This window comes from Diadema antillarum, unplaced genomic scaffold, assembly GCF_040938485.1.
Source record: "Diadema antillarum isolate AM-2024a unplaced genomic scaffold, OU_Dant_1.0 seq00001848_RagTag, whole genome shotgun sequence".
Taxonomy (NCBI): Eukaryota; Metazoa; Echinodermata; class Echinoidea; order Diadematoida; family Diadematidae; genus Diadema; species Diadema antillarum.
In genome coordinates, this window is record NW_027272520.1 from 57,588 (window position 1) to 74,418 (window position 16,831).

The window sequence follows — 16,831 nt, forward strand, 5'->3', positions numbered from 1 at the left end:
TTTCCCTCTCTCTCTACAATAGCTGCCCTGGCCGACTTGAACAAAGATCTGTGTCATCCCCCGGGGCGAATTCTTTGTAGTCTCATTTAATCTATGCTCTGTGAAGAGGTTCCACGCTGATTTCCAAGAGTAGAGGAAGATTTTTCGCGGACAACATGTATTTCACATTATCACTACAATATCCTCCGTCGAAATTTGAAGAGAAGGGACTTTGTTCTCCTATAAGTCGAGAAGGAGAGGTACGATGACCGTCTATATTCTCTAGTAAGCGATAAATGAACTCATGGGGGTGTTAACATATCCGTCCGCGTCTTTATAAAAAAAAAGTCCCATCTGTGCTATTCAGAATTAGAAAGTATGTACCATGTCCTCTTCATATAGACAATGGTTTTCTACTAAATTATTCATGTTCTTATAGGCCTGGTAATGTTTATAAAATGATGAAGCAAACCCTAATCCGACAATTGGTTTAGAGCGTAGACGTGACCAGGCATTTATTTTGCATAAAAACGCAATTCTGCCTGCGATGGGTCTATCTAAAGTATATTGACCGGTCATTAGCAGTTTCAGGTCGCGATGGCGGACATGACGAGATTGCATTGTTTCATTTACTTGCAAAAATGACTGCTGCGGAATTCAAATCGCCAACATTGGAAATTCTTTCGACAAGGATCTGCTTTATCATTTATAAAACGAATGATACCCATTTTTTTGAGCATATTACTAGTATATGATAGGGGGTTTTCGTAAACATATTCAAGTTTCACCCATACCTCTTAAACAGAGGTTGTTCTTAACAACCTAAAAGCTTGTCCGATACTTGTCCAACATAGCAACAAGTCATACGATGTACACTCAGCAAAAAACAAAGAAAAAAAAAGAATGTAAACACTTTTTCAAGTATACATTTCTCATAGAATATTTAGATAAAGTTAATGTATTATATACCATATGAAAGGTAATTTAATTGGCTATCAACCTGGTATATAGGTCAATGAAAAGAGAAACTTTACACATGAGTGAACACCTCTGTTTTCCTCTTCAAAGGCACAAAAGTAAAAATTGCAAAAAAAGGACATGATGTCATTCACGCGTAAGTGCTCTTCCACATAGCAATAAGAACAAAAGACAAATTTAACACAATGAAAAACATGATTTAAGTTGCAACAATTAACCTTTGATCTCCATAATATCTTTGAAGCTCATAAGATCAATAAACGCTAAAATAATGTAGTAAAATCACACTATCCAAGAAGCACACTCACATCACCCCTATTTTGAGATCACTTCATTGGTTACCAGTCAAAGATCGCATTATTTTTAAGATTTTACTTCTGACTTTTCATTGCATTCAGGGCGCTGCTCCTCAGTATAACATTGACCTACTCCATAATTACATCCCTGCTAGATCTCTACGCTCATCCAACTCCGGTTCTCTGATGATTCCAAGATTCACTACAATATGGGGCACACGTGCCTTTGGCCATGCTGCTCCCACCTTATGGAATAACTTACCTCCAGCCGTAAAAAATTGTTCTTCATCAGACTCCTTTAAAAGCAGTCTAAAGACTCATTTGTTTAAAGCCTCAATTTGACTATTCATTACATGTATTTGATATTTGTATGTCCTTTATCTCCTTCACTTTCTCTTCCTTCCGCGCCTAGAGCACTCTGCAGAGTGGATTTGGCGCTATATAAATCATATCAATTATTATTATTATTATTATTATTATTATTATTATCATTATTATTATAAAAATGAAGAATCTTCTGTCAAATCCAAATTCAAATGAAATGAGAGAAGAAGCAATATAAATGAAAATGATAGAAATTTGAATTGATTTCTCAAATTAGGGAAATTGTAAATAACATTTGGTTCTTAAATTTGTCTCATTAATCCTTAAATTACTAAATCAAAAGAATGAAATACAAATATTCTGTACATTTAACCATCTTTGTGACCTTACTCCCTATGTCATTTGAAGTTTAAGCTGAGAGAAAATTCTTAATTTCCCTCTTTAGTTTCCCACTTTGATTTTGTTTGAGGTTATAAAGAGATTCAGAAAAACCGAAAGTGTATTTTTGCTATTTCATTCATGTCTCTCATTGTGTTAAACTGGTCTTTTGTTACCATTGTTATCCTGTAGGGCACTTCCAAATAAAAGACAAACATGTCGAATTTTGCAATTTTTACTTTTGTGCCTTGTTGGAGGACATAAACAAAATGTGTTCACTCATGCGTAAAGTTTCCCTTTATATTGATCTACTAGGTTGATAGCCAATTAAATTACCTTTAATGTGGTATATAATACATTGATTTTCATCAAAATCCTATAGACATCCTTGCATCTTATTGGCTGAGAGCAAATTTGTCCAATATTTTTTTTTTTACAAAAGTTTTCACGAAATGCCCCCCCCCCCAGGATTCCAGCAATTGAATTTCATTTAAACAGAGCAGGTTAATGAAATAGCTTGTCTCTGTGTTCCCGGGAATGAAACATCCATAGATCTGGGTAAATTTCGAAAAAAGGCATAATTTTATTACCCTCACTCAGCGCGTTCGAATAAGTACAGACACCCTATAGATAGGCTGTTGCCTCGGGCCTGTTAGACTTTTCCAAAAGTACCTTTTTGGAATATTCTTGCCTATAACCTCATTGATGTGTATTACCAACTTGCTCAGGAGGTGTCTCCGCTCTCGCTGCATTCTGTACACGCTCGCGCGCGCGCACACACACACACACTCACATACACACACACACACAGACAATTTGCTTCTTACATAAATATATATATATTTCAATTATGATCAGCATGTAAGGGCAAACGATTATCGTAGCAACCCACAGGTCCGTAAGGTTGATATTGACCTTGGAATTCGTGTCAGCCTTTTCTCTATTTCTCGGGTCCGTATTCGCCCGGCTTCGGCAATAACGGCGAAATTGCATAGTCTTTGGTATTTCCGCTCACACGACATTCGACCGAAGATGAAAGTCAAACCAAACGATTGTGTTATTCCAGGCCTTCCAAGGCTGCAAGAATTAGCCTAGTTTGCCAACATCTAGGAGGCCAACAAGTCACATTTATATATAAACTGAGTTGAGACGTCTCCATTTTCAGTGACTTTTTTTCTTTTTCGACACAAAGCCATGAGCAAGCAGCGGGAAATAAAGTATGGCCTCTCTAAAGTGACGCAGGTTTACGTTATCCATTTCATCTCGAAATCAAGTTGTTTACTCATGTCATAAGATTCAAGTTGCCTCGACAAATCAATTGAGTCATGCGCGCTTTTCATTGATAGGATATCTTGAACACTGAAAAACATTCAAAAAATGATTTTTTTTTTCTTCCAACCAAGGAACCGTATTTCTTAGAAATATCTATCATGATAGAAAATTGTACAGCTACAGACAATACAGCTCCAGTCATAATACATATTTGACATACAATCTGTTTTTCCAACTGTCTTTATGTGGCACGTAGGGTTTTACATAGCTGCAGACGAACGAATGGTGGCAACGACTTAATTTATCCTATAAAACACAAAGCAGGAGACCATCATTGTTTGTAACTTTCAATTCAATTCAATTCAATTCAATTTAATTCAATTCAATTTATTGATTTCATAAAAGCAATACAGCCAATATTTGTACAATAATCAAACGTCGAGGAAAACCACGAAAAAGCCAGTGGCTTGAAGATTGTGATTCCCTATACAGAAGTACATTAAAAAACAGATTGGCATGAAAATACAAGATACAAAATGTTACATAATAATACTAGATACTAGATACTCAATGATAGACACAAAAAATACACATCAAAACAAACAGTACATAAATACAACACAAAACAAAACGTCATGAATGTATAATGTTCCAATACCTTGATAAAACGTAATTAATCATAAGATTCAAAAAAATATTGTTTCAATTTCAACTTAAAATGATTTAAACTCATAATGCACTTAAGATTATATTCCAATGAATTCCATATTTTTGCACCTTTATATTGCACCGAGTTCCTACATTTCATCTTAGATCGGCATAATGGCAAGACAAATTTTGTTTGTAACGTGTATTAAAATTATGACTCATAGAATGCGTTTTAAAACAATCATCAAAAATACACGGCAATACCAAATGCACATATTTAAACATAAAAATACTCTTTCTATAAAAGAATTCTCCACAGTTTTTCAACGATATATCCATGATTACGTGATTGATTGTATAGCATTAAACTTTAAAGAGAATTGGTAGTAATATATGTTTAATTGTGGCGTGATAAAAAAAGATTGGGGAGAGTTTTGATTGAAACTCTCCATCGACATCCAACGGTTAATACTAAGGATGTTGGACTTGGGGGGGGGGGGGGGAGGGGGGAAGGAGTTGATGTTCGTTCTTCCGAAGGTTCGTCAATCCGAAAATGAAATGAGGTTCACTCTGTCGACATACACAAATTCCCTACATTAGATGTTCATCAATCAGAAAATGAAATATGGTTCGTTATTCCCAAGGCTTGTTACTCCGAATGTCTCCTTCATCCCAGAATGAAATTAGTTTCGTTATTCCCGAGATTCATTAATTCGAGAATGAAACAAATTTGCTTATTCCGAAGATTCGTTAATACGAAAAAAAAAAGAAGACGCGTACTTATGAACCTTCGGAATTATGAACCTCATGTTGTTTTCGGATTAACTAACCTTCGGAATAAGGAGCCTTATTTCAATTTCGGATTAACGAATCTTCGGAATAGCGCGCTTCATGTTATCATGTTATCATGTTTTCCAAGTAACTAACCTCCGGAATAACGATCGTTTGGAATGTAGAACTTTATGTCATTCTTTCGGATTAATGAACCTTCGGAATAACGAAGTGTAACCGGGCTGCGGAAGTTATCCGGTGATATAGACTATCCTTTTGACAAACCGTTTTGCCGTAACGGTGAGGAATAATTTCTCGAAAGATAAGAAAGATATCGATCATTATTTTTCTCGTTATGATGTTGGCTTCGACAGTCGGCACCATTTAGTACGATGTGTACATGCATATTGACAGCCACCATGGATCCTACTTGTCTGTGTGTAAGTCTGCCGGAATGTATCTCTCTATATGAATAATTACATGAATATCATATTCATATCCTATGCATACCTTTCTAGTAAAGATAGTCACCGACAACTCAACGGCCTGTGAGAAGGTGGCCTAAATTATATAGCAGCGACAAATATGACAAAGGCAAGAGTCGCATACATAATAGAAACAGGTGCATTTCTACTTTGTCGCAAAGTTACCGAGTTAAGGGGGGGGGGGCGGGGAAAGAGAATTTATGTCTAAAATTTGACAACAGTAAAAAGAACTTTCACAATTCGTGGTGTATGTTTGTGACTGGTGTATGTTGGAAATGCACTGCGTTACGTGTGTATTTGTCTCTCTGTCCAGTCGTTTAGAGGGTACCCCCTTTAACACACAACTGAACGTTTATTAATTTACAGTTCCTTTTAATAATTTCCATTTGTTCCTGTGTGTATATGTATGTGTGTTTATGTGTGTTGGTTTGTGTGTGTGAGTACGTATCTGCATGTCGCTCTGAGCAGGGCAGTGACGTCTCACCTCCCCTGCTCTGAGTATGATTACAGCGGTCGCAGAAATGTTGTTTGGAAGCGCAATATATTAAGGAAATTCTATTTGATAAAACTTCTAAGCTATAGATTCCAGCTTGCGATTGCCTTCACACCTGTTCTTCGTTAATAATTCAAACTAAACCCCTCGCGGTTCCCTTTTTGGCCCAGCAGCTGTCGCTTGTCCATTACTAATCCTGGCAACTTACTCGAGGTGAATAGGAGGAATTCCTTCAGCCAGCGAAAGCAAAACTTTCCGTTGTGAGCTGCAGTTAAAGTGCTTAAAACACCTATACAAAGACTTAAAGAGGAAATTTACCCCAAAATGTATGCGCGCGTGTGTGCGTACGAGTACGTTGATAACATGGTTATCATTTTAAAGTAATATATTTTGTGTAATAATCGGTATGAATTGGTTATTGTTTTGATATGATGCTGTATATTTCTTATGTTAATGTAATCGGTATTTGTCATTGTTGAAATGTTCATACATTGTATGTTGTTTGATGTAATTGATATGTTTTTCAATGTGATGCATTATTTAGCCTTCGGGCTTACTACTTTGCATGTTTGTTTCGATAAACCATTATCAAATCAAATCAAATCAAACATCTTTCTTATTTCTTATCGATTTTTGCCATTTTGTGTCGTTCTCTAGGGAATATTTTGCTGTTTCTTATGATCTTTACTTATTTTGGGGGTGAATTTCCTCTTTAAAAAAAAACTTTTGAAGAGGAGCGGTGATAAAGGCTCACGACTGTCGTGATGAATAACTTAAGAAAAAAATCATAGTGGGACATGTTATATTTGAAATACCTTAGCCCATAGAAACAAACGAAATACCCACTTTGTGACCTTCATTCAATACATTTTTAACATGTCACAAATAATTGTTCTGTTGATGTAAGATATGAGTAGGCCGAGCAAAAAGAGGACTCTAAAAATTGCACATGGATACAATAAGGTTTGAAGTAAATAGTGTAGGACTATATCATAGACCCATATAAGATAATACAAAACCTAATACTAAGAGTAGTAGTAGTAGTAACAATAATAGCAATGATGATGATGATACAACCTTATTTACACTGTTACATGGCGAAATATCGCTTCAGTCTGTAGTAATGATGATGATGATAATAATTATGACAATAATTATGACAATGATAATAGTAATAATTATTATAATTATTATTATTAGTAGTAGTAGTATTAGTATTATTATCATCATTATTAATATGATCATTATCATCACTATTGTTATTATTATTATGATGATGATTATTATTATTACTATCATTATAGTAATAACAATTATATCTTTAAAGTGATAATAATGATATTAATGATTATAATCATAATGATACAACCGCATCCATCCTGGCGCATATCACTTCAGTCAATATGTACTCATCTGCAGGTAAAGGAAAAGACAAGTTTTTAGGTCACGGATTCACATCGAGTTCTCATCTTAAACAACCTTCCATAATATAAAGTCAAGTTTTCACAGCTTTCTTAAAAACATCTAATAAATCTGCATTCTTAATTCAATCTGGCAAGTTCTTCCGTAAAAAGTTCTGCAGAGTTAGCTTATGGAATGAACATGACCCATAGAAATTGAGTATAAATCTTAGATACATTAAAGTTGAACGACATTGTTAACCATTTCTGGCATTTCCATAAAGTGCATGAGGAATCGCTTTGTCATCATTTAGCACATACAATCTTGTTGCTGAAAGACACTGTATCAGCTTTCATTCTGATTACGTTGCTCAGTCTATACTAGTATTCAAGCATGTTTAACGATAACCATACTATTTGGTGGAAGAAAAAACAAACAAACAACAACACCTGATCTAACACACTGTCGAACTTTCTGCATGGAGAGCGGCTTAATGGAACTTATACTTCTGCCACTGTGGTCGAAATAGGTGGCGCAACGCGAGACTGAGTTTGGTGATATACCATAGCAAAGCTTCCTTGCGCATGAGATTCTACAGGAGCGTGACTACCACCATACGTGAACGCGCTCGCATGGTACACAAAGTTGTCCGCGCTTGCCGAGTTAGTTCCGCCCGCACAAGCACACAAGTCGCGAAAAGATGTAACAGTATCCATTCCGCACAGTTTTCTCTATATGGCGCCTTGCAACACTGGAATCGCCTCTTTCTCAATTTCATCTGGAGAGTAGTCTGGTAGAAGACCTGTGGGGCAGCAGCTGACGTTTAGCCATTACCCCGATTGCAATCGGGCGAAGTACGACTGTCCTCCTGGATCTGGCGGTATACATAGTTAATTGTTCGTACATTAGAAGCATTCTCAGCTTTTGACACCCCGAAGCGAAGACCTAGCCCCCAATCTGCATGAGGTGTTGGACAGGAGAACCTTGAAACTTGTTCAGTTTTACTTTGTGGCGCCAAACTTGATTGCTACACCTCAGGAATATTCGTTGTGACAAGAGGACGGTGCATGCGATTTCAAGGTGAGTTTTCTCTCTTTTTTCTAATAACTGATTTGAATCTTGTTTTGTCTTGTTTATTTCTTCTGGGTTTTTTTTTTTTTGGTTGTTGATAGATTGTATAATTAACCTATCAAATTTTTAACTTCATGTTTCCCTGTTTTCAGGTCTTTGGTGTCAAAATGAAATAGGCAAAGACAAGCTGGAACAATTCTGTTCTTGTTTTAAAGTGAGAAACAGATAGTATTTAGCTCTGTTTTCATTTTGATATTTGCAACCTACCGAGCTCTCTGATCATCGACTTTGCTTTAATGCACACATAGATATCATTCACATTCAACTGAAATTTTCTGCACCTGACCCAGGACGATAAGGACATTTGTACAGTGAAGTAAGTATTCATAATAATTAAAGCTGCTAAACTCTATATTCAAGAAAGACACCTTAGAGTAAGTACGGGAATTAGAGATTGCTAATGAATTCAGTTGATTAAATATTTACGGGAAATGGATTTACAACCATTCTTATAAAATGTATGTTGCCGTTAAAGAATGTCACTCGAGAACTTGGTATATATAATCTTTAAGCTTTGATTTATTTGTCGCCTTGGTTTGCATTTCGCGAGAGACAACTCGCACACATACGCACAGATTCCCCCATGCACAACAAATGGATTAATGAACATACACAATCGCACAAACATAAACAAGTGGCTACCACCTTTTAAAGGGACTTCAGCAGCCCCCACCCCCACCCCCAAAACACCCCCCCCCCCCAAAAAAAAAAACAAACCCAATACAAAACAAAACGAGACAAAACAAGTGGACGTAGGGAATGGCGTCTCTTTGAACGCAAAATCTGTACTCTACATCATTTGAAGTGGCCCTAGGAGAGTTCTAACACTAAATCCTCCTTAAGACCGTATTCTCAACCCTAATATCAACTTAAATCATCTGAAAAAAAATATGCGGTGAATTCTAAATGAGGCATATTTTCCAGAGGATATACATGAACGTCTTTAACTTTTGCCTGCGACAGAAATACTTTATTTCAATCATGTCTTTTATCTTTGATGTTTTTAACATAAAAACGAAGATAAAAAACATAATCGAAATTAGAAATATCATTCTCCTTTTTCTACCAAGGTTGAGATATGAGTATACTTATGACCTGCAAACAGTCTCTCTGAAGCCTTAATATTCCTTTAATACCCATATCTGTATATTGATCTCACAATTAAATAATTGGCTAGGAGCAGGTGTGACGACGCGCGATACTCTACAGGCTCGTGAGACATAAACGGTACGGGACAATATTCTTAAAAGGGTGTCCAGTTATTTATGGTAAAATATTACCGACAGAAATCAATACAGGCGCAAAAGAAATGTAAATATTAACTAACTCGTATACCAGGAAAGCGTTAAAATCGAACGTCACCTTCTCTTGCATCTGTACGTTTACTTGCACAAAACCATTTGAACAAAGCCATATCACTTTCTATCACGTTGTTAAAATATACTTAATCGGCTTGTTGTAGAGAAGTATTGAAATCTTTACTCAGCTGTTGTACTTTTCCTTATCCAATTATGCAGAGTCATTGCTTTGTTCGAATCACTTCACAAAATAAGATTAACAAAAGTCTTTCCCCTCTTCGGTAGCGTTACGTTTAGATTAAGTCGCAAATATTTGCACTACTTTTATTTCCTCTTCAATCATCGTGTCAAATAAAAGGTCCGGCGCTCTGAACGAAGGAACTTAATGGGCTAATGTGCTTATTTCGTAAGCCATTAGGATTGTTGCGTCGGTAGGAAATACTATCAAAATTAAACGCAGTTCGGTTTATATAAGAGGGTATTTTTTTTAAATCTTAATTTCATTTGTAGTTGTCAATAGCCACGCATCAGCTATTTGCTCATTGTCTTGGATAATGAAAACAGCCCGATTAACCTAACTGCCTACATCCGTAACTGATATACCATTGGATGGATGTCATTAATAAGTGGTTTTGAAAAGTGTGCCCCGCGCCACATTAAACGCGTCAGACTCTCATGTAATTAATCTCGCGATGATGAAATTTCCATCCGTTAGCAGACTGTGGATGCATTCTTTCCCGCTTGCTACAAATGAGGTTATGGTCTTATATAACTCGCTGCATTCATATCACATAATGACAATTACAGCAAGCACTGCTTTTATCAAGAAAGAGAAGAGAAAAACTCGCTGAGAGGGCTCCTTGGGGAAATTTAGGAAAGTTCGATTCTTTGCACTTCTTAATCTCATCGGGGTTTAGAATAATACGTAGCTTATTTTCTGACGAAAGATTTGGTATAAAAGTAGTGTTCCCTCTTTTTCAAATCGTTCTAAATTTCAAGACAATAATATAATCTTCTGACGGTTGGATTTAAATGGATCGTCTGTCAAATCCTGACTCAGTCTTGATTTTATTCATGTAATTGAATTTTCATAAAGATTTTATTTCATAATATTTACAGTATCAAAGGTGGCAATTAGCGGTAAAAATACACGTACTGTTAGTATACACCTGCCACTAATAATGAAAAATAAATAGTTTTCTTCACTGAAGTGTGCCTCTTAAGTGTACAAGCATACTTTTGGGGATTGGGGTCGAAGGGTATTATTGTTGTCGCAGAAGCATTACCATGTGTACCCATTTGTACAGCATGGTCAAGATCGGAAGAAAGAAATAACGTTATCCACTGGTAGCAACACCTGGAGGAAAAAGTCGGAACCAGAAATTCATTTTTACAAGTTCTAAACACGACCTTCCCATTTGCTTGTAGTAGGTCGCTTTCAAGTCAGCAGAATTTCGACTTATTTTATTAGTAGAAATCGTCAGTTTTTCATTGAAGTATATTCAAATGACCAATTAAGTTGCGAAGATGCCTCTGATAACTCACTAGCTTTGATTTTAGGCGCTCACCTATTTTTCAGTGTGTGTTTCCCGTCGTCTTTCAATTAATATTTAAGAAACGTGAGGCGCATGTCAAATAAAATAAAAACATCTTATCGAGATGTGGCGTTCAATGGCAAATTTCTGAAATAGTAAAATTTAAAATTGCTAGTAGGACACGCCAAGAAAATGACAAATATTCAGGCAATTCAATGTTGCTTTTTATTACATTCTGATGTTTTGATAAATGATAATGATAATAAACTACATTTCTGTAGCGCATATCACCACAGATGAATTCCCTATGCTCTTTGTATATAGAAATAAAGAAGAAAAGAAATAAACACAACAGGATCGGGAGATAACATGCAAATCAATTTCTGTCGTGGAAAGCACAATTGCAATTAGTATTGAAATCTCGACATTGATGAACACTGATAAATACACTGTATCTCTAACAAAATAACTGCGCAAAAACGTGTAATATACAAAAGGTAATGAGAGCGAGAGATGAAGAGATAGATAAAGTGGGAGAGGAGCAGTAGAATGAAGCAATGTAAAAAATCACAATATACCAACAATCGCATTGCGTGAGTACTTATTCAGCAGCAAGAAGGCGGGTTTTAGGCGATTTTTGAATTGGTCCACAGTGTCTTGCTCCTTAATGACTTCCGGTACGCTATTCCAAGGGTCGGTACGACTGCTTGGAAGGAGCAAACTCCTCATGATGTCTTATTTTCACGATACTTTCGTTATTTGAACTGAATTCTCGTATTCACTACGTAGTGGAAACTAAGAATACTTATATATAATATGTATGTATGGGTGGGTAACTGGGTGTATTGTGTTTTTCTGTTGTCTTCGATTAATTATTTTCCTACATGATCATCTACCAGTAAGTTGTTCCGATTGTGGACTCGATTTCTACGGCGCCATCTCCAACAATTCCGCGTCTTTAACGGCGCAAAGAGTCAACCGACTGCCCCTCAATTCATTTGGGAAGTGTTGGTTCTAGAGGGTCTCGTTCTATCTCTCGAAAGAGAGTCTTACATTCCCGCGTCTCCCATGCGTTGAAGGAGAATGCCCCGCGTCGCCCTTAATTAAGATTTTCCTTTAATCTTTCTTTTTTTTTTCTTATTTGAAACCAGGGCTTCGAGCTCATTAAGTCCTCTGATGGCTAGGTGCAAATCTCAGCCCTCGAAAGACCAATCAGTGAAGAGAATGTCTTTCGAGCAGGAGGCCGATTTGGGCGTTTGCCATCAATCCAGTGACGTCACGTCTTTCCTTCTGGATAAACGTCACGCGACGGAGGTTCATTGTAACAGAGTTGACGAATTAAAATTGATTTTATGTCCTCCTAATCCATAAAAAAAGAAGTCGTCGCCTCTCATTTCATTCTGAATGTCGTATGCACAGCGGGATAAGAATGATAATGGAAAGGCATGCATACTTCAAACGATGGATGCATATGATTTGTTGTTTTAATATATTTATACATTTCTACCATAGGCTGTGGCAGTTGATGCGCCAAAATGAACATACACATACAAGCGTGTCTGATATTGAAAGCGGAAAAAAGAGATAATCATTATATTCATATTCATTCGACAAATTTTTAGCATTTGCCCGGCGACAAACAATTCACCACGTCTTCTGTCATTTCGTAACAATGGCAGATTCAGAATACCACATTTTTGTTGAAAATAATGCTTGACGTTGCTTGACATGGCATATTCGAATTACGCTGAAAAGGTCTTTTTTGAACGAAACATTCATCGGTGTGAGCGAGTTTGTACGACAAGGGCCGGATGATAGGCGAGATGGGCCATCTACACGATGACACTTGCGAAAGGGCCGATATGGTCTGTGGATAAAAGCTCTGCAGGTAAAGTAAAATGTAGTCGCTCATCTTCATAGTAAATGGTCTGAGACAAATGGTTGCAGTCAACCACTTAGCTCGCTCACTTAGTACGTCCATGGTTTCATTCGTTTTCACGCGAATCCGTGCACATACATACATCCCTATAAAGCATTAGGTGTGTGGGGGGGGGGGGGGTGGGAGGGGAGGGGGGAGTACATCCTTGGGGATAGATCATATTGATTCTGCCGTATGTTTGTTTAATGCTCTCGCGATAGAATCCGTATTTGCTTTGGCGTAGAACGGTGAGTGACATACTTTTCCTGCTATCAAGAGCACGGCTGCCGGTAACTTTCCCCGCACCTGTCATCGCGGGTTCTTCCATTGCACTTTTGAAGACTACTTCTTTAACTATACTACTACAGATAAACTGCGATGTAACTCCAGGATTTACGAAAAATCTGATCGAATCACACCAGTTTTCTGACTCCTTATCGCATTAAGTCGATCCTTACAGCATTGTCAATTGTTCATAATTGCCCCCATCGTCTCTTAAAATGTGTTGCTAGACTTTGCTTTAGAGACAGGATATTTATAAAATGTGATCATTGCTTTCCCCCAGAAAACAGAAACCTCTTGGACAAAGCACAAGAAAAGAACAAACAAACTCGCAAGCACTATAGCTGCACAGAAATGGACTCTGACAGGCTGTGTTTGCATTTCAACGATTTCCCTTTAATCCATACATACATTCTATTTCTACTTTATTCGTTTAATTTTCCTTGTTTATCATGATCATCATTATTTATCTTTTATTGATTCTATTTTATTTTATTTCATTTCTTGTTTTTACTTTTATTGTTATATTATTGCTATTATTATTATCATCATTATTATTATTATCATCATTATTATCATTATTATTATTATTATTATTATCATTATCATTATTATCATCATTATAATTATTATTATTATTTTGCTTTTCTCGATTAAAGTGGATAACTCATTTAAGTCTCCCTATCCCATTGTGTATCCGGGAGCGTCACGTGGTTGACCAAAATATGATGTCGGCACGGTAGGTGTGAGACATAATTCTGAGCGTGGCTGCGACGCCATCTGTATTAAATAATTCCAGCAAATTTTACACTCCACTGCATCACTTTCACTGTATGCATGTTCGCTTTTCTGACACGTCATGGCATCCGAGTTTTATTTTTCTCCAAACTCCCGTCAAACGCCCGCTAGTAGACATTTCGTCTCTATTTCTTCTTTTTTTCATTTGCCTCTCTAGCGTTGTTCGAAAAGGCTGAAGGGATTACTCCGGGTGAATAATCACCACCAGAAGGTCATTATGCTTTTAAGAATTAGTCTGCTCGGCTTTGACCATACATTTGTCTCTGACGTAGGTTTTCAGGAGTTTGCAGTATTCCTGGAATGCCGTTTGTAATGCATCATCGCACTAATTAGGTATATGCAATCAAGATACATGAAATGATTCGAAGAATGGAATTCGTATTTGTTTTTCATCGTTTGCTTGTTTGTTTGTTTGTTTGTTTGTATTTTGGTTTGGAGCAATGGATAAGCAGATATGACACAATTACAAATCAACATGCAAATGATTAAAGCGTACATAGTATGTATACAGTATATCATGTACATATATATATATATAATAATAATAATAATAAAAATAATAATGATAATATGTGTGTGTGTGTGTGTGTGTGTGTATTACTTAAATATATGTACATGTATACTCGCATAACATGAATATTTTGATCATGCATGAAAGAAAAATACCTTGCTCGTGTCATTTAAATTACAGCTGTATATGCGTAGTTACAGACATTTCTTCTATCTAACGAACGCGTATCGAATCTGAAAATCGTACGCGGTTAAAGTATTTTTTTTTCTCTGTTCGAAGTTTGTTCCATTGGAACGACAACGAAAATGACATATACGGAGAAACTTTTTTTATGCGTGAATTTACAACCCATTAGGGACGCTCAATAATCTCTGTTCACAAGTTAGTGATTCGATTCGCTTAGTTTACATTCTCTACACGGAATACTGTCCAGACGAAAATCTGGTACTTAGTACAATTGGTATTGACTAATCCATGTTTGTACGGTGTTGTATGAGCTGTTCAAATTTGCCAAGGTTCTCGATGCTGAGTTTGTCGAACTCATTTCGTGTTTTTGAAATTGCAGGCCCCGGGAGCAGTTACCCCCAAGCACCCACACAATGCTCTTGACAGTTTATAAGAACGAGGTGGTTGTGTAATGACTTTTTACTGAGTGACTGGGTGGGTGTCTTTCCGTCTTAAGAGGGGCATGCTTCTCACAACATGGTACGTGTGATAACACGGCATGTTCTCCACGAATGTTTTTCAGTGCCCTTGAGTGACCTATCACTCAGCTACCATGAGAGTATTGATGTTATCAATCATGCCCTTTACTTAAGAGGTTTTTTTCTGTCTCTCTCTCTCTGTCTCTCTCTCTCTCTTCTTTAACCTGACTCAAGGCGTAAGAATCAGTGTTATCTTTGCGCCTGTTTCTACTGAACTGGGTAGCTGCATGTGTTGATCTTATGGAAGAGGAATTGTCGATACGTATTAAAGTGACAAAGAAAGTGACTTCACTTCTATTAAAGGCATGTGCGGAATCAAGAAGACTTTTTGCTTCACTATGACAATTCCAATAAACCTTTTAAAAGCATGCATGTTGTATGACACAAAATGACGCACACAAGCACACAAGCACACACACACACATATAAACACACATGATATGCTTAGACCCATCACCAGTGTAACTTGATAAAGCCGCCTGACATCTATTTTCTGGTGAAGTTATATCAAATGTTTCTGATTCTAAACTTTTCAGTGATAATATTCGTTGGTGCACATAATTGTAATATCGAGAACTTGGCACAGGAATCGGACGGAACCAGGCCAGTTTTGAGAAAAAGCTTTTCATGTTGATACAGAGTCACATGTACAAGAGATTATGCATTTTAATTCAATGTAATAATGTAAAGCAGCGCCGCATACTGGTTCATGCAAACCGCTTATCTCGTGATTCAAACAGAAAGAAGTAAATATCATTGTAGCAATGTCGGAACAAACATGATATTGCTCGTTCTGGAATTTCAGTCATCTTCATTTTAAAATTTCTTTACTTTATGGTATGCTATCTTATTAGGATAGAAAAATGAAATATCGTGTAATCATGTTCTCCTAGGAATTCAGTCGTTATGTGGATTAAAAGGGGGATTCCGGATTATTTAGTCTGAAAAAGTACAATTTTTGAAGGGAAACAGTGAAAATTTAATCAAAACGAAATTATGACGTTTTAGAGATTCGCGAATTTGTGCAAGACAGTCCTTAAACAGTTGATTTGAATATGCGAATGAGTGAGCTGCTGATGTCACAATTTTCCATTGATCGTGTAAAAAAGTGGCAAAAATTACGTTCTGCAATCAAAGCATTTAAACTAATGTAATTCGTAGCTGAATAACTTCTAAATAATGATTAGTCAGGTGTAGGATTTGAGACCAAGGCAAAATTGCGTTTGAATAAAAAAAAAAGGTTATTTTTGATGTTACCAGCAAATTACATGGTAAGTTGCAAGGCGATGACATCATCACCTCTTTATGTGCACATTCAAATATTTCTATCCCTTTTTGATCAATTTGTCCCTCTTGTGCTTGTAAGAGAGCATTCTTTTCAAACTTGAATTGAACAAGAATTTACTGTCCAATGTAGGTTACACGACGACTAACAGAATGTTAATGGCGTGTCATTCAGTTATATAGGACTTCCTATTGAACTCTTGAATAATGATGGGTTCAGGTAACACGGGTTCAGGTACTACGCTTTAATTGATTCCTTTAATCAGGTTTATTGATTCATTAAGAGGTTAAGAGTACGGCCGTGACATGTCTCGCATTTTGGACAAGCATGTAAAAACACAAATT